The sequence below is a fragment of the Mixophyes fleayi genome, chromosome 5, assembly GCF_038048845.1.
Source record: "Mixophyes fleayi isolate aMixFle1 chromosome 5, aMixFle1.hap1, whole genome shotgun sequence".
Classification (NCBI taxonomy): domain Eukaryota; kingdom Metazoa; phylum Chordata; class Amphibia; order Anura; family Limnodynastidae; genus Mixophyes; species Mixophyes fleayi.
Genome location: NC_134406.1, coordinates 123,142,713 through 123,161,622, shown reverse-complemented (window position 1 = coordinate 123,161,622; position 18,910 = coordinate 123,142,713). Strand labels below are relative to the sequence as shown.

The following is an 18,910-nucleotide window of genomic DNA, read 5'->3' as shown; positions in this document are numbered from 1 at the left end:
CGAGTATTGTGTTTGTGTCTGAACCAGATGCTTCCACAGAACCTTGCTCACTTGTGATTTGGAATATAATTACTTGATACCTTCACAAGATATTTATCTTGTTGATACTTTGGACTTGCTTGCTGGACATTTAATATTTATTTCTGTATCAAAATAAATCCTGTTTACTACAGAACTACCTGGCTATCGGGTTCCGTTTGTAATACCAGAAGTGTGACAAGGAGTCATGGGGGTGGGAATAAAAAGAGCACTCGCCAAGAGTCAAACAGAAATGTCTCTGCAATATGCCGGTTAAGTGATTTAGAGCCCGGAGCACGGGCACCTGGGGTGGATACCCATGATCGATCCAGCATGGGTGAAAGGATTGTGTTGAAATCACCCCCCGTATAACCTTACCAGAGTGGTTAGTGGAGAGGGTGCGAAAGAAATTTTGGAACAAAACCGAGTGGACTGTGTTAGGAGCGTAAACATTTATTAATTGCTATTGTGATGCCATGGGGACCAATTTTGCCTAAGAAGATGATGGAGCATCCCTCAGGGTCACCTGTGACCTTGGAAATCAATAGAGGGACCGTGTTGCGCACCATTATGGCAACACCATTTTGCTTGGAGGCATGCTTAGCATAGTAGACTGAGGGAAATCGTCTGGAGGATAGCTAGGGATGGTAATTTTTCTTCAAATGGGTCTCTTGCAAGAGAATAATGTCTGCTTTGTGTTTCAAAACATAGGTGTGCAGAAGGGAACATTTCTGTGGGGTGTTCAAGCCCTTGGTGTTTAGAGATAATAATTTGAGAGGTATGGTTTAACACCGAAGAATGTGACATAAGTGTGGGGATGTCTAGACCCAAATGGCCTGGTGATAGGGACAAATAACACAGCATGCTCAGGGTAGATGCTTGAATGGCAGGGGGGAAGGGGGCGTGGGGTGGGAAATGAAATTGGGGCAGAGATGTAGTAGAGTCGAGAAGGAGAGTGGAGGAGGGTGCCACGTAAGGTCGGTGGACCATCCACTCAGTTAGAGCCTGAGTAGAAGGGCTCTCAGTCGGGATTGGTATCAACCCAGAGTGTCTTATAGTTAAGTTACAAAGGAGAAAAGCGGGTAATCCCTATTTGGTATGGGGTTTGGGGAGAGACCACAGGTGAAAGGACCAGTGCCTACTAGAGCCTAAGAACCTAAAAGAGGGATTTACCTCAGTGACAGGTGCATAAATATGTACAAAAACAAAACTTTGTAAAGACAGTGATAGCAGTTCAAGTAAAACTGTGAAACCAGAGAGATATGAAAGAGAATAGTAAAAATTCTGTTAAACATTGAGATTATATTCAAATGTATATTAGATTATACAGATTGGGGACTTCGAGTGAGTTTAAGAAAACATTGTGTAGCTATTATTCGTTTTAGTTCAGAAACAAGCCAAAACTATATAAGAAGAACATATATCAGGAAAAGACAAAGGTAGCAAAAGTACAGTCCCGCGGGAGGTCGCCAAACTTGGGGGTCTGAAAGTCGTTGGCTAGTTTAGCTAAATGGAGGTACCCAAGCTCACAATTCGAAACCAACCGAAATGCCCCATCCAAGACCACTATAATATATGGGGAAAACCTAACAAACTGGTGAACATCAATATGTAAAAGTAACAGACAAAACATCAATAGTTATGTAAAATAAGTAATATCAAATATATAATGAAAAATATGACCAGTTTTACGTAGGAGGAGCTTAAGATGGTGCTTCTGGATGAGCCGGGTCAGAAAGTGAGCTTAAGTTCAACCTTCCTATGAGATTCCTCCTATCTTCAAGTGTTCCAATGGAGTGTTTCCGGCCTTGATTTCCACCACAAGCCAACGATATTTATATCCGGGGTCACATAGAACCAGCGTAATTTCCTGAGAATCTCACCTTTTGGCTACGGTGACTGGAGACAAGTCTTAGAAAATCTGTTTCCTACATCCATCAAAGTGGGTAAAATTGGTGTTCTTTGAGACCAAACTAATTTGATCTTTAATCCTGTATGATAAAAACTTCAGGATAATGTCTCTGGGGGGTCCGAGTCTTTGGGCTTGGGCCGAAGAGCTCTGTGAGCCCGCTCAATGGTTATCTGAGAATCTGACAAAGCAGGGACCAAGTTAGTGAAGAGATGTAGAAGATATGGTTCAATATCTGCGGGTTCCACTGTTTCTGGAGCGTTATGCATGTGGAGATTATTCCTTTGCTCTCGGTTTTTGAGATCTTCATTCTTGTCCTTTAAAAAGTCTAGCTCTCTGCTGAGGTATTCAAGGTTCCTACTAGTCTGGGTTTGGAAGGATCGAGATTTTGAGGCTTGTTTCTCGAGAATGATTGCTCGTTGGTCAAGGTCTGCTATGTCTTTCCTCCGCTCCCCTACTGTTTTTTGAAATTCGGTTGAGAGGGAGATTTTGAGGTGTAGCAGGAGGCTACGAATATCTGATATATCTCGTTTGGTTGCTGGAACTTCCTCCATGTCTGAGTCTTCGTCCCTAGCTTCCCGTGGGGACGAGGGGGAGGGAACTGAAGTTAGACGTTTATCTTGATGTTGAAAGAGTTGAGTAATCTCAGCAGTAGCTACTTTCTTTTGGCGTGAGGCTTTATGCATCGTGATAGCTGTATGAATATAATATTTAGTGGTGAGAACTGTAAGTAGGCTTACTGTAAAAATTTTGCTCCAGTGAGGCAGGGTTCACATTAGGTTGACATGAGACCTATCCACATGAGGGATAGGTTCAAAGCAGGCTAAAACCTGGGAAATAGCAGGAGTAGAAAGGGATTGTTGGCACTTCACTGGAGGACACTGTAGTGTGAAATTTTGAAGTAAGGCTGACATCTAGAAGCTGCTTATTTTGCGGTGATCAAAGATTTTCTGTGAAAGACCGACAAATGTGCAAAATGTTCTCTGATTGGTCTTTCAAGGGATGACGCATGTTTAACTGTGTTGAATTTATCAAAAACTACCACAGGATGTCCTCAGAGAGCATTGTTATAGATGCTGCTATTTTGAACTCAATGCAGTTTTGTGAGTTCCCTGTGTCCCCAAAGATCATGCATCAACACAGGTTGGAATATCTCTCATCTTATCACCTTGGTGCCGTAGCCGAGTGGCAAAGTCCAATTAGTTAGGCAGTGCCACAAAGGTTATGGGTAACTTCCAACAAGTTGTAAGGCAGGGGAATTGCGATTTCCCTGATATGGTGACTCTGGATGTGTCTTCCACTGCCAGCGATTGGACAACAAAGGCTGTGGGGGGAGCATCAATCAGACCCACAGTGTGACAACAGGACCCAAAGTACTGACCTGGAAATAGCTAACAAAGTTCAGGCTGCTTAGATACACGGTGTTCGGCGTTATAAGCTTGATTAGTGGAGAGCTTTTCCTGATGGATGCCACTGACTAATATTGGCGCAACAAAACAGGGAGGCGCGGAGTCTAATGCACCCCCGGTATTCACCAGGGCTTGGCTGCGTGAGGTGCGCAGGTCGCGGTTCTCCAAGCTAGTTAACAGTGCAGCGAGAGAGACAGGGATGGTCGTACGGTCCGGGTCAAATGCCAAAGGATGGTGCAGTACACAATGGTGATCCAGAGGGAAGGTCAGAAGCAAGCCAAAGATCAGATTTCAGGTAACAACAGATTCCAGGTCAGATTCCAGGAGCCAAATCGCAGGACAGAGAATAGTAAGGAACAAAGCCAAAAGTCAGGAACCAAGGTACAAACAACAGGAATAAGGTAACAGGATACAGGATGCTGGTGAAATCAATACTCTGGAACCAGACATAGGAGGGAGGTGCTTTATAAACACTAATGTGGGCCCTGATAGGAGGAGTGATGTCTTGGCAGTCAGATGATCCTGACAGCAGACTAGCTGGTAAAAGAAGCGTCCCGTTGCCTAGCAACGGGACGCGAGCTACTGGGCATGCGCATGTAGTGTAGCCGGCATCAGTCCCCAGCATGAGAGGAGAGTGCGGGGATGGCGCCTGACACCAGCGACACCCAAAGGTCTCACAGAGGGAGCCAGCCACCGGTAGGTCGAGTATGAGCCCCGAAAGATGTTATTTAACGGCCTCAGGAGGGAGAGCTCTGCTGCAGCATGTCTACTCAAGATGGCGTGTAGGCCACGCCCCATTGGCATAATTTTTTGAGCTACATCACTAGATCATTGTACAACAAGGACTTGCTCTGGTACACATGAATATTGTTTTTGGCAAGGATTCATATTCTAATTTTAAGGTAATTGCCTCTTGCATTTGTGTATATGTGTTGTTTCTGTGTTTTAACCATTAATTCATAAAATTTCCATAATATACATGCTTTAGTATATGCAGCTTTTACATTTGTCAGTTGCACCTTGGGAATAATTTATTGGTTACTAGTGTTTTTGGGAGACTTTCTGTAATTCACTCCCGCCTACTCCTTTCCCTTACAGCAGCAGTACATCTTATATTTGTTATAGAGCTACGCTGATCACTCTACCATTTGTTTTGTATTATTGTTTATATTTAGATTCTCGATTCCTTGTTCAACCTTTGCTTTTCCTCCCTAACACTTAACTCCATCCCTTATCTATCCTATTTAGTACTCACCTTTAGAGAGATATCTATTTGGCCTATAAGCATTTTCATAATGACCAATGTGTTTCAAATTTACCTCAATTAATGCCAAAGTACCTTCACAACTCTCAAAAATCACTTCTGTATAACAGAATTAAGAAATTTAACAGTGATTTTATTTTTTCCCAGGAAGCCTATATTAAGAAGAGTGACCATTCCTCCTTGGCTTCACATAGATTCTCACTGGTGAAATACCCTTCACAAACCTCCAAGAAACTGGATCATGATGGCTGCTTCATTATACTTGTATGAAAGGTAGGCCATTAGTCTATCATGCTTGCTAATGTTTATGCTTCTAAACGGGGCCAACACTTTTTCACAGAACTGCATATATGAATAAGACCCTACTTTTGGTAGGAGGTGTTTTTAATACTATCCTATTGTCAGGATCTGCCTGCAAGGTTATGCATTACATGCTACCTTGCCTGGCAGCTCCTGCCTTTTGACTTTATTAGTGTGTATTTGCAGCAGTACCTCTGATCACCAGAGGTGCTGCTATCTTGCCTTTCATGTTTGCATTAGGGGTTAACACTTTCTCCAATTATCCCATGCACCTAGGTGTGTTCTTATTTCCCATATATATACCTGTCACTCCCAGCACACATGGCTGGTTATTGTTGTCCCATCCTGTTGTTCCTTTCCTCTGCTGTGCTTTTGGTTTTATGCTGCCTGGATCTCTCCATATTACCACTTACCTTCATGAGCCATCTACCCGGTATTTATTCCTGCATATTCCTGTATATTCAGTATTCAGCAATAAACTTCGTGTGTTTCCACCTCATTCCTGGCTCTTGAGCTGCACTTGTATTTGAACCGTGACACCTATCAGCAGACTTAGATAGATCAGGCGCTAGACACATTGCGCCATCTCAAGTGAGCTCTAACTCACTAATTAAACATATGCCTGATACACTTTCTTCTTCTTTTTAGGAGTTTAGGAAGTAGTCACTTCAAAGAACTTCGCTCTGAGACGACCATTCTCCCTAACATGCAGTCAGACCATTTGTTTATATGAGCTGTTTTTTTCTTTTAAATAATCCTAGAAGGCAGTCATCTTAGAGGTTTAATGAAGCATTATTTTAAAAAAAGAAAACATTTTAAAGAACAAATATCATCCCAACTACAAGAATATTTGTACTTAATTTTAAATTCAGAGACCCAACTCTCTACTGTGTGCGAAGCCCTCAAATCTGTGATTAAAAGCAGTCTTAAAAAAGTCATACGTTAAACAACAAGCGTTAACTTGTAGCCTAGAGGTTCTAATCTAAACAGCTCAAGCAGATTTAAAAAAGTAACCACTCTGAGCACGTTTATAAACAAATTCTGAAGGGAAGGAATTCAGTGAATCTCGACAAAAGAAAATTGAAGAAACCAACGCTGGCTCAACTAGAATTTCTATAAAAAAAAAGCAGACACTAAAGGCTTCACAAGCCATCAGGCTGTGAGGGATAAAAAAGGAAATAAAGTTTAATAAAAAATAATTTGGGCAGTTCTATGATTTTTTTTTCTATAACATGCATAAACAAAATGACTTCACCTTTAAACTCTTATTTCAGTTCAGCAATATTTACACAGTTGTGAACTACCAATTTTTTTTTAAAATAAACATTCTGTTCAAAAAAAATCTCGCTTCCCAAACTACTTATGGATAGCCATGAGTTCTATCTAATATATAAATGCTTAGTGGCGTCTGTCTATCTGTGTGTGTGTGAAAAAAAAAACAAGTTGCAGCGCCACCTGCTGGGCAGAGTTATACACTGACCTACTAAATTATTAGTGTGTGTGGGGAAAAAAATTCAAAAAGGGCTGAAATTTGGTAGGGCTCAAACTCATTTTCGTGAGGTAATTTTACCTCATGAACACACATGTGTAGAGGGGTGTGTGTGTGTGTGTGTGTGTGTGTGTGTGTGTGTGTGTGTATGTGTGGAAAAAACTATTTTCTCAGAAAGGGCTCATCCAATTGACCTGAAATTTGGTATACTGACATTTGACAAAAAAATTAGAATAGTCAAGTCAGTTAACTTCCATCATCCCCCCTTCCCCCCGTGGGAGGGGTAGTAAAGGCTAAATTTACGAGTTGAGGGGTGAAACTCATTTTCGTGAGGTAATTTTACCTCATGAACACACATTAAAAAGGGCGCTTGCGTCGGGAAGTAACGATCTTCCCCTGAGGAGGCCTGGGCTAGGCCCAAATGCATGACAAGAACCTTTTTAACACCTTAAGTAGCTTGATTTGACTAGAATGCATGAGTATCATGCATTGGTTAATTTGTTTATAAATATAAAACCATAATTTAGAGATGGGCCATGTCTGATGATCATATAATCTACACAAATTGAGGGAAATGATTGTGTTTTTATAAAATAGCAGCTTCGTAAAATGGCAAAAACTGAAGGAAGTTCATATAATTTTTGCAAAGCTGCTTTCATTGAGTGGTTAGAGCAAACTCCATAAGAAAGATAAGTAATAGGATTATCCTCTACAGGAACTTGACTGTCTTTTCTATGTCAAGTATTGAAGCAGATCAATTGATAATTCTCTTTGATGTACAAGAGCTCTGTATTACATAACATAGCAGATAGACTTTTTTTCAAAACAATGCAGCCAAAAAAGTAAAGACTATAAGAAATAGAATTGTATGCATTTATTTTCTTTCAGCAACATGCATATCATTTATTTCACATACTAAAATATACATTGTTTGTTATATTTGCCCACTGCTCTTGCCACATAACGATGTGTAATTCATGGAAATAATGCATAATACAAGTTTGCGATTTATAAACAAATGATAGATAAAAATTAAACAGTCAAAAAAGTACTGTATTATCTTTTTTTTAACTAGTGGAACTGAAAGACCATGTCTGGATTTCAGTTCCACTGTGCATGCCTGAACCGGTTGTCAGCCCTCAAAATGGCCCTGCAAAGAATTAAATGAACTCTTATGATAATTAAGGAAAACTGACCCTTAGATTTGGCAAGGAGAAGATCGCTTGCAACCATGGTAAGGGTGGTTTTAGAAAAGTGAAGTGAGTGAAAGCTAGCTGGGGAGAGAGTGAGGGTAGAATAAAGGCAGTTGTAGATGGAGAAGCTTGGAGAGTGTGAGGGCAGTAGTTAGAGAGATGCAGGGTCAAGGGTTTTGCTTGATTTGTGATTTTAGGGCATGTTTTAAGGAGGAGAAGAAGGTACCAGAGGAGAAGGACAGACTGAAAAGGTAGGAGCATAAAAGGTGAAGAGGGAATAGAGTTGAGGGAGCAGCTGGAGGAGGGAGAAGAAGAAAAGTGCACTGGGTGGGGCTAGAGTAGCCTCATGGGAGGAGATGTTGTGTCAGATAGATACGATTGTGAAGGTGAAATGGGTGGTGAAGTCAAGGGTGGAGAGGTAGAGCATTAGGTGAGGAGGGGGGCAGAGGAAAGAGTTGAAGGTTGCAAGTAGGTAATGGGCTGGAGGACTGGGAGGAAATTAAAAATTTTAAGTAGGTTTTGAGAGAGATGAGGCAGAACCTTAGGAGGGTATAATTAATTTGAAGTGGAGAAAGTCAACATGAGAGTGAGATTTTCACCACTTGGCTGTGTGAGAGCATATTGAAGCCAATGGATTGCTTTGGAATGCCAGAGATGAGGGTATAATTATTGATGAAGACAGCCAGGTCAGGCCAGGAAAGGGTGGTGATTGGAAGATAAGTGGGTCAAGTGAAGATGCCATGATCAAGTTTGCTCTTGGTAAAGGTAGTGTTGGTAGAGGGAGGAGGTGACATTATGGAAAGAGGCTGATTGTCAGTAGGATTATCCATTCCTTGATAATTTTGCCAGATGGCAAAATTAGCAAGGAATGGATAATCCTACTGTACTGTGCTGCAGAGCACTGTGAAGTAGATGGAAGAGGTGTATGGAGTGGATCTCGAAATTAGGAACAAAGAGAGAGAATCAGGGACAATAACTTTGGAGGGACAGCAAGAGAGGAAAAAGCACCCATGCTGCTGTCTTATTAGCCCCCAGTTCTAAATGTGTGGGAGAAGGAAAGTCCCCTGTAAAAGACAGTAGTGTGAGTAGTTTTATACAGGGAGAGCTAGGTTTCAGTGATCGCAAGGAGGTTAAGGGTGTTGTAGATGTAAAGCTCATGGATGGAGTTAGTTATAACTAGTGGTACCACTGCAGCTTTAAGTGAAATATTTTCAGCATTGCCCAATAAATGGAGGTCTCTTGTTTGCTAATGGGTAAAAAACAAAAAATGTGAATATTAAACAATTAACCTGCGATGTCCACACATTGCCGCTTTAAATTACCATTGATGTAAGTCGCGCTGGCATCAAATTGAAATGCCGGAGTCCTGTGTGTTCGGAATGACAGCCTGTCAGCATGCCACTTCCAGCGGAGATCTGGAGCGTCGGTGTTCAGGTAAGTCTCTTTATATTGTATTCATTTTTGTCACATTTCGGGGTTTTTTGGTAGGACTAAAGCCTGTTGGAATTTTCACCATCGTAAATACGTACCCAACCCCTTTAAAAGGCAAGGGTTGTTTATGTATGCTTGCAGTAGAAATAAAATCATCACATCCTTATTTATGTTACAAACATAAAGAAAGAGATGAGGGGGCACACCTCTTCTCCAGTAAATAAGTTAGATGCATGATCTTTGTTTTGCATAGAAATGCATTTTGACCCATTTTTTTTTTATAAACTATTTTTTGTTATTAAACAATGGTTGACCTTTATTACAAATATAATAAACATAAGAACAGTAGTAAATAGATCGCTTAGAAACATCACCAGATCGTCTATGAGTGAAAAATACAATAAAACATTGCAAAGAACTAGCTGTACAATGTCATAAAAGTTAATAGAAAAGCCCATATAATGCATAAGAAAGAACTAGGGATGTGTACCAGGCACTTTTCGTGTTTTGGGTTCTGATTACTTTCAGGTTTTGGGTTCTAATGGGTTTTGCCAAAACACCCCCCTAAAGGTTTTGGGTTTTGGGTTCTGATTTTTTTTTAAAAAGCATAAAAACTGCTAAAATACAGATTTTTGGGGGTTTTTTTGTTTTTTTTTTCACTCCTACGCTATTATTAACCTTAATAACATTCATTTCCACTCATTTCCAGTCTGTTCAGAACACCTCACACCTCACAATATTGTTTTTAGGCCAAAAGTTTGCACCGAGGTAGCTGGATGTCTAAGCTAAGCGACACAAGTGGGCGGCACAACCACGTGGCCCATCTAGGAGTGGCACTGCAGTGGCAGACAGGATGGCAGTTTGAAAAGCTAGGCCCCAAAGAGCACATAATGCCAAAAAAAGAGGTGCAAGATGGAATTGTCCTTGGGCCCTCCCACCCACCCTTATGTTTGTGAAATAGGACATGCGCACTTTAGCAAACCAATCATTTCAGCGACAGGGCCTACAAAACTGTGGCTGAAATGATTGGTTCGTTTGGACCCCCACAAAACAAGCTGGCAAAGAAAAAAAAGAGGTGCAAGATGGAAATGTCCTTGGGCCCTCCCACCCACCCTTTTGTTGCAGAAAAAGGACATGCACACTTTAACAAACCCATCATTTTAGCGACAGGGCCTACCAAACTACTGTGGCTGAAATGATTGGTTTGTTTGGGCCCCCACACAAAAAAAGCTATTCATCTCTCCCTGTACAAAGTAAACTGGCTCTACTGAGGTGAGATGTCGTCCTCATCCTCATCCTCTAATTCCTCGCCCCCTTCAGTGTGTACTTCCTCATCCTCACACATTATCAATTCGTCCTCGCTGGACTCCACAATCACAGGTCCCTCTGTAGTCTCTGGAGGCCATTGCTGGTCTTCATTGAAGAATTGATCATTCATTTTGATGAGCATCATCTTCTCAACACTTTGCGGAAGCAACCTCCTTCGCCGCTCACTGACCAGGTTCCCCGCTGCACTAAAAACTCTTTCGGAGTACACACTGGAGGGGGGACAACTCAGGTAAAATAGAGCCAGTTTGTACAGGGGCTTCCAAACTGCCTTTTTTTCCTGCCAGTACAAGTAAGGACTGTCTGACATGTCTACTTGGATGGTGTCAGCAATGTAATCCGCCACCATTTTTTCAATGGCGACAGAATCCAATGCAGCGACAGTAGATATGTCAGCAATCGTTGGCAGGTCCTTCAGTCCGGACCAGATGTTCTCAGCATCCCCACCAGTGGGTCGTTTAGGAAATCTCAGCTGTTTCCTCGCAGCCACAGGTGTGGAAGAAAATGAAGGAAGAGCTGTTGCCATGTCACGGTCCTCTTCAGATGACAATCTCCTGATCAGCAGGTCTTTGCACCGCTGTAGACTTGTGTCCGCCAGAAACAGAGACACAACATACGCTTTAAACCAAGGGTCGAGCACGGTGGCCAGAATGTATTCCTCTGACTTTAAAAGACAGGCCACCCTCGGATCCTGGCAAAGCGTACGAAGGGCTTCATCCACAAGAGCTACATGGTTTGTGGAATCGCAATGCTTTACCAGCTCCTCCCTCACTTTCTCCAGCTGCTTCTGCAACAGCCTGATCTGGGGATTCACCTGACTCAAGCTGGCAGTGTCGGAACTGACTTCTCGTGTGGCAAGTTCAAACGGCTGGAGAACCTTGCACAACACGGAAATCAGTCTCCACTGTGCTTGACTCAGGCGCATCCCCACTCCTTTGCCTATGTCGTAGGTGGCTGTGTAGGCTTGAATGGCCTTTTGCTGCTCCTCCATCCTCTGCAGCATATAGAGAGTGGAGTTCCAGCGCGTCACAACCTCTTGTTTGAGGTGATGGCAGGGCAGGTTCAGGCGTTTTTGATGCTGCTCCAGTCTTCGGTAGGCAGTGGCAGAATGCCGAAAGTGTCCCGCAATTGTGTGGGCCACCGCAAGCATATCCTGCACACCCCTGTCACTTTTCAGATAATGCTGCACCACCAAATTTATTGTGTGGGCAAAATATGGCACGTGCTGGAAATTGCCCATATGTAATGCCCGCACAATGTTACTGGCGTTGTCCGACACCACAAATCCCCAGGAGAGTGTAAGTGCGAGATTATTTCCCTCAGTTTCTCCAAGAGGTTGTCAGCATTGTGCCTCTTACTGAAACCAGTGATACACATCGTTGCCTGCCTTGGAACGAGCAGGCGTTTCGGAGATGCTGCTACTGATGCTGCTGCGGAAGGCGATGCATCTACCTAGTGGGCTGTCACAGTCATATAGTCCTTAGTTTGCCCTGAACCACTTGTCCACATGTCCATGGTTAAGTGGACAGTGGGTACAACCGCATTTTTCAGAGCACTGAGGACACTTTTTTGTACTTCTCTGTACATCCCGGGTATCGCCTGCCTAGTGAAGTGGAATCTAGACGGGATTTGGTACCGGGGACACAATACCTCCATCAACCGTCTAAATCCCACTCCACTGATGGCGGACACCGGACGCACGTCTAACACCAACATAGCTGTCAAGCCCGCAGTTATCCGCTTTGCAATAGGATTACTGCTGTCGTACTTCGTGCTCATGGCAAACGACTGTTGTACGGTCAATTGCTTTGTGAAAGACGTAGCGGTCTTACAACTTCCCCTCTGGGAAGATGACCAACTCCGAGCATCAACAGCAGCAGCAGCGGCAGTAGTAGGCGTAGTGCTACAGGATCCTCCCGAAGAATCCCAGATTGAAGAGGACTCAGTCCTGCAGGCCATATCACCGGCATGACTATCTCCAATCCAGATTGAGGAGGAAATTGACGAGGACGGTGTTGCTGGTGTGGATACAACGGGACCAAGGGATTTAGGTGTCCCTGGACTGCTGACAGTCCTAGCCACAGTTCCTGAACTAAACACTGAATTATGAAGGGTCTTCAGGTGACGTAGAAGGGAGGATGTCCCTATGGCCAAGATCCTTACCCCTGCTTATTGCAGCTTTACATAAGCTACATATGGCAATATAATTGTTGTCCGGATTGGGATAGAAATAATTCCAGACTGAAGAGGTGGATTTTTTGGTCTTCTGCCCAGGCACGACGATGGGCTTTTTCGTCCCATGGACAACAACTGTTTCCACCCCTGGTGCCTCATTTAGGATAACCACATCATCATCCTCCTCCTTTAGTTCCTCCTCAGCGCCAGCTACATCAATATCCTCCTCCCGGTGTACAACATTGACACCTTCATTATCCAAATCTGTAACTGCACTGTGGGTGATCCTTCCAGCATATGCAGAGGGCGTGCTGCAAATGGTGGAAGGAGCCACCTCTTCCTGTACAGTGATGGGAAGGTCAGGCTTCACAACCACCAACACCCTTGGACTCGCCTTGGTGATTTCTGATGCCATGTTTTTAGAAGGCAGAGTTGTTTGCTGTGTTGTTGATGACAGCTTAACGCTCTTAAATTTTTTAGAGGGGGGGAGGAGGAGGGCTTTGATCGTTGTGTGAAGCTGAACCACTAGTCATGAACACGGGCCAGGGCCTAAGCCGTTCCTTGCCACTCCGTGTCGTAAATGGCATATTGGCAAGTTTACATTTCTCCTCAGATGATTTTAATTTCTTTTTTTTGATCATTTTAGTGACCTTTGGCTTTTTGGATTTTACATGCCCTCTACTATGAAATTGGGTATCGGCCTTGGCAGACGACGTTGATGGCATTTCATCGTCTATGTCATGACTAGTGGCAGCAGCTTCAGCATTAGGAGGAAGTGGTTCTTGATCTTTTTCCAACTTTATCCTCCAAATTTTTGTTCTCCATTATATGCAGCACAAGAGAGCGTACCCCTAAACCACACACACTCGGCAAAGCATTTAAAAATTATATGCGGCACAGGAGAGTACCACTGGACTGGAGTTATACAGCAGTACCAATGGACTTATACTGCAGGATCAGTGAATGTAGTTATTATATTGCAGTACCAATGGACTTATACTGCAGGATCAGTGAATGTAGCTATTATATTGCAGTACCAATGGACTTATACTGCAGGATCAGTGAACATAGTTATTATGTTGCAGTACCAATGGACTTATACTGCAGGATCAGTGAACGTAGTTATTATATTGCAGTACCAATGGACTTATACTGCAGGATCAGTGAACGTAGTTATATTGCAGTACCAATGGACTTATACTGCAGGATCAGTGAACGTAGTTATTATATTGCAGTACCAATGGACTTATACTGCAGGATCAGTGAAAGTAGTTATTATATTGCAGTACCAATGGATTTATACTGCAGGATCAGTGAACTTCTATAGCAGTACCACTGTACTGGACACAGGACAGCACCACTGGAATAATGGCAGCACCACCACTGGACTGAGCAGGACAGAGCACAGGACAGCACCACTGGACTAAGCAGGACAAAGCACAGGACACCACCACTGGACTGAGCAGGACAGAGTACAGGACAGCACCACTGGACTGACCAGGACAGAACCACAGGAATGAGCAGGACAGAGGACACCACTAACACACCCTCCCTCTTCCCTGATCAATGCCCGAGTGAAGATGGCGGCGGCAAGCGGGGAATAATAAGAATCCGAATCTCGCGAGATCCGACGGTGGGATTATGACAAAATGCCTCGTTTTGAGTTTTGCGATTGGCGGGAATACCCGAACAGTGCTCGGATCGGGCTCGGATCCGCACTGTTCGGGTGTGTTCGGATTTTTGAAAATCCGAGCCCGCTCATCCTTAGAAAGAACCAGACAATAACTCAGTGGTGACATCAAAAAGTGAACTTAAATTGTTCTGTTCACAATAATAATAAAATAACAAATGCAAAAAATGATAAACTATACATAAACATTGAACCGTAATAGAAACTTAAATTAAAGTTAAAAGGTGCTTTTCACCATAACGTAGAACCTATGTCCCAAAGGTAAGAAATACATATAAAGAAAAACAGAATGTTACAAAAAGCTAAGTCCACCATGACCTACATTACAAGAAATCCTGCTAGTATAGAGGAATGTAAATGTCATAGAAAGAATATATACAAGTCTACTACACTTCCAGTGGGTCCTCAAGCTGCCAGTATAAATACCATTCTGTGGACTCAAAGAGTTTAAGTATAAGTGTCTGGGTTGAAGTGTCTAATTGTTCAATATATAAACTCCATTTATTACAACATTTCTGAGCACCCTTTTCAATATCAGGTCGGGTGACACATCTATCAAAATACAGTAATTGTAGTAACATATGTTTCACTGTCCTTAAAAAGGATGTGATGATAGACATTCAGTTGTTTAGGATAATCTTCAACTCAACCCTAACAATAACCATACGTAATGGTATAATAGCCCGACTCTCTGACCCCAAATTCCAATTGTCAAAATTAGAGCATAACATGGCTAAGGCTCTTTAATTAAACATAGTTTAATAATAGACTTATTAAAAACAGTAATCTTATCCTAAGAAGGTAGCACGAGAGCATTTACATTTAGGGAAACTTCTTAATTCCTCAGAGCTCATGTGTCACATTTGCCTTTGAGAGATGTACACCCTATTAAGGAATTTAAAATAAACTTCCTGAAGAACAGCAGATTGAAAATCTTTCATAGATTTAATAAGGTGTCTGTTGACTCTACTTCCAAACCATGTCTCAACTTTGTACACTTGGAATTTGGGATAGAGTGAATGTAATGATGGATCTGTAAATAGATATAAAAATGTATATAGTGAAGACCATACTTAGATTTGAGATCTTGGAAGGTAAATATGGTGCCCGCTGGATCAAAAGACATATTTGATGGCTTTGATTCATTTTTCTTTCTACTGTAAGTACATTGAATTGTTCAGACCAGGACTAAAACAAGGGTTATCCCAAAAATTATGTATTTAGAACTAATAAAATTACTTGAGAATTTGGAATGTATAATGTTAACCACGACAAGTAGGTGTTTTTATAGAGTATGTTATCCAAAATGTGTGCAAGGATGTGTTTCTTGTGAAGATGTAGTAAAGCTGTTGGGGAACAGGAAGAAAAGACTGCTTCTTCTTGGAGCATATTGGTTAAAATTACTTTACAGAACAATAATGAAAATAAATCCGCACAAGGTTGGGGATATCCTCATCCCTAAGTTGTCATCTCAGAAATTAACATAGGTGAGGGGGTGCTCTTCCAATAAATAAATAAATATTAAAGAAAGAAAGAAAACAGATTTGGAAATACAAGAAGGCACTCCTATCCAGAAAGAGAAACAAATTCCAATTATCTTAAAATCATCTATATTATACCTTTATTAGTTACATCATTAAAAATTATGAATTTCTTAAGCAGCTGAATATGAATCCTGGTCCATAGCAGTGAAATATTCAAAACATAAAAAAGACTGTGTAAAAATAGAAATAAAATGTGTAATAAAATACTTATTATCAACCCCTAGGTGGGGCCAGTGAGCAAAATCTGGGAAAGGAGTAATAACATTTATTGGCAATTATGTTGTAATAAAGATTTAATTAATTACTTGTGTTTATGTCACTGTTTTACTAACACAAATATATTGCATCCATATAACCCAAATATCTCTTATTCTCATGCAACTTGCATATCCACTAATAATAATGGGTATATATAGGTCATATATTATCTTTTATTATTACTTGCTTGCTAGTTTAATATACAACAGACTTTCTAAATGGTCCACTCCCAAATTTGCATGTATCAATTATTATTTAGGGATCCCAACACATTAATATTATGCCAAACTGTTAGCATTATCCAACCTACACTGTGCTCTAATAATTCATCCAATATTAACTATAGAAGTTGAGTAATTTAGCTTAGGATGATAAATTAGAAAGCAGTGGATACTTAGTTGGTAATAGATATCTATCTCCTAAAGATCAGACATGTATCTGTATTATTCCAAGATACCCCCCTCTTACATCCTGATAATTATTTTTATCATCTTCATAGGGATGCTACTAAAATGGTAGCTCAATATCTACAAATTGGAATGATTTCAACTTTCTATTATTGATAAAATATAGAGTATATGGATACAACACAAGCTGGTATATTTAAAAATAAACATGCATCCATTAGGGAGTAAGAGCGGTACCGCCGCTTACTGGCCCCACATTTAGGTTCTGACATTACCTCAAACGTCAGTTACCTGATGTACGTTTCACTGTTTACAGCATAGTCATGGGAACCAGATCTCATGCAAGATCGTTGCATTTATACAATTTATACAAAACCAACCAATATTTGCAGGAATGTGGTCCTAGCTGGCAATAAGCTGAATGGGTGCATAATAGTTTGGTCCGAAATGATACAGTATCTGGAATCAAAACTCTAATACAATGGTAATGAATAGAATTGTTAAAAAAACTGCAGTGAGACACTTGGAGATACAAGATTACACACCTAGGGGTATATTTACTATGTGGCGGTTCTGTAGAACCGCCGATTTCCAGCGCTTCAAACAATTTTTTTTTAAAACGGCACTTTTATTAAAGACAAGGCCCATCGGATTTTGTCTTTAATAAAATTTACATTTAAAGAACATGCCTTCAAAGTGCTGGGAATCGGCAATTTGGGGTGCATTTATCGGATATTTGAATTGATATTTTCATTTGCATATGCAGGAAGCAGTGGAGAGAGCTATTTTTTGTGTTTGGGAGCAGATGCAAATTTAAGGTTTGAAATGGCCCATTGTGGCAGGTAAGGGGTGGGGGCTTATTAATAGTCCCTCGAGAAAGGCTGGACTGTACATTTGGGCTGGAACTCAGGGACCTGACTAAGCAGTGGCATTGAATGGTTCTCTGTGTTATTACACCATGGGAAAGTAAATTAAAATGCTGCGACCCATGATATTGTTCGAAGCAATCACTACGACTATTCAGAGGTATTTCAAAAACATACAACTATTATATGAATATAGACTCCTTCATGTCTATAATACCTTTTTGTACAGATTTACATACAAAAAAAGTGCAATGCATTTACTTTTAGTGTTTAAGACATACATTCTTTGTTTACTCCATAATATATAAAAGTACAATAGTATAGTTTTGCTATTCTGGTTACAAGCATGAAATTTGGAACACTTTTCAACAAGTATATATTCCATACTTGCCCACTCTCCCGGAATGTCCAGGAGTCTCAAAAATTATGGGTAAGTCTTCCGGACTCCCAGGAGAGCAGCCCATTTTTCTGCATCCTGCCCACCTCCTAGTGTAGTGTGCAGTATGCGAGACTCCATGACAAAGTTAGTGTTCAATCGCATAAATTTTGGCCCCACCCCTGCAGCAAAATGATGCATTTGTGCCACGGGGCTTAGATAATGCGACTTGTCCCCCTTTGTCCAGGCACTTTATCTCCCCTTCGGGATCTCCCAGAGGAAAAGAGTAAAAAGTTGACAAGTATGATATAGTCTATAAAAGACCATTGAGACACAATGCATGAAACTTTGCAAGGCACCGACGAAGATATTGATAAACACATTTTGTTGTTTTGTCATTAGTAAGTGTATTTTTGTGGAAATTATAGCATACAGTTTTGATTTTTTATTAATTATGGGAAATACAGTATAGCCTTTTCATCTCAGGGGAGTAGAAGGGTGGGGGTAAAATAAAGTGTGGTTAAAATATTATTTATTAATACTATTGTCAGAAAATTTATACAAATAGCTGCTTAACTCTACTAATATATTTTGAGCAATACAAATTAATTGTATGTACTGTCCATCACAGGTGCATAAACAGACATTTGCAGTTTTTCTTGGGCATTGTCTTACAATGGCAACAGATCAATTCTGAGCATACCAATGATGCTTCTGGCAGTCCAAAGTGGTTCAATTTGTGGTGCTGAAATCATTGTAGACACTGTTTTCAAATACTTGCTTGTAGCTTCAGTATTTTTTGTTATATTGTTCTAAGTAGAGATGGGCGGGCTCGGTTCCCCGAGAACCGAACCCACCCAAAATTTGCCTATCCGAGTACCGAGCCTCGGTACTCTCCCGCCCGCTCGGAATCCAAATCAAGGCCGAACGTCATCGTGACGTCGTCGGATCTCGGGGCTCGGTTCTCGCGATACTTGAAAATTATAAATACACGCCTCCACAGCAATACATCGCCATTTGACAGAGGGAGAGAGCAGGGTGTAGTCACATGCTGATTAGAGCAGGGACAGACAATACAATTCTGATTCCAATTGTGCTAACAATCGATAGAGAAGAGAGGAGGATAGAGGAGTCTTTTTTTTTTCAATATTTGGCACTCAAAGTGCTTTTTGGGTGTCCCCCATTATTTGGCATAAATATTTCTGGCTGTGAAAAAAAGAACTATATTGCAGCACATTAATAAAAATATATATAT

General features: G+C 41.3%; 1 protein-coding gene across 3 annotated transcripts in view; it reads right to left on the bottom strand.

Moving 5' to 3' along the window:
• Positions 1 to 18,910, bottom strand: part of MOCOS (molybdenum cofactor sulfurase) — a 720,810-nt gene that overhangs the window by 450,520 nt on the left and 251,380 nt on the right. The window lies entirely within an intron of this gene.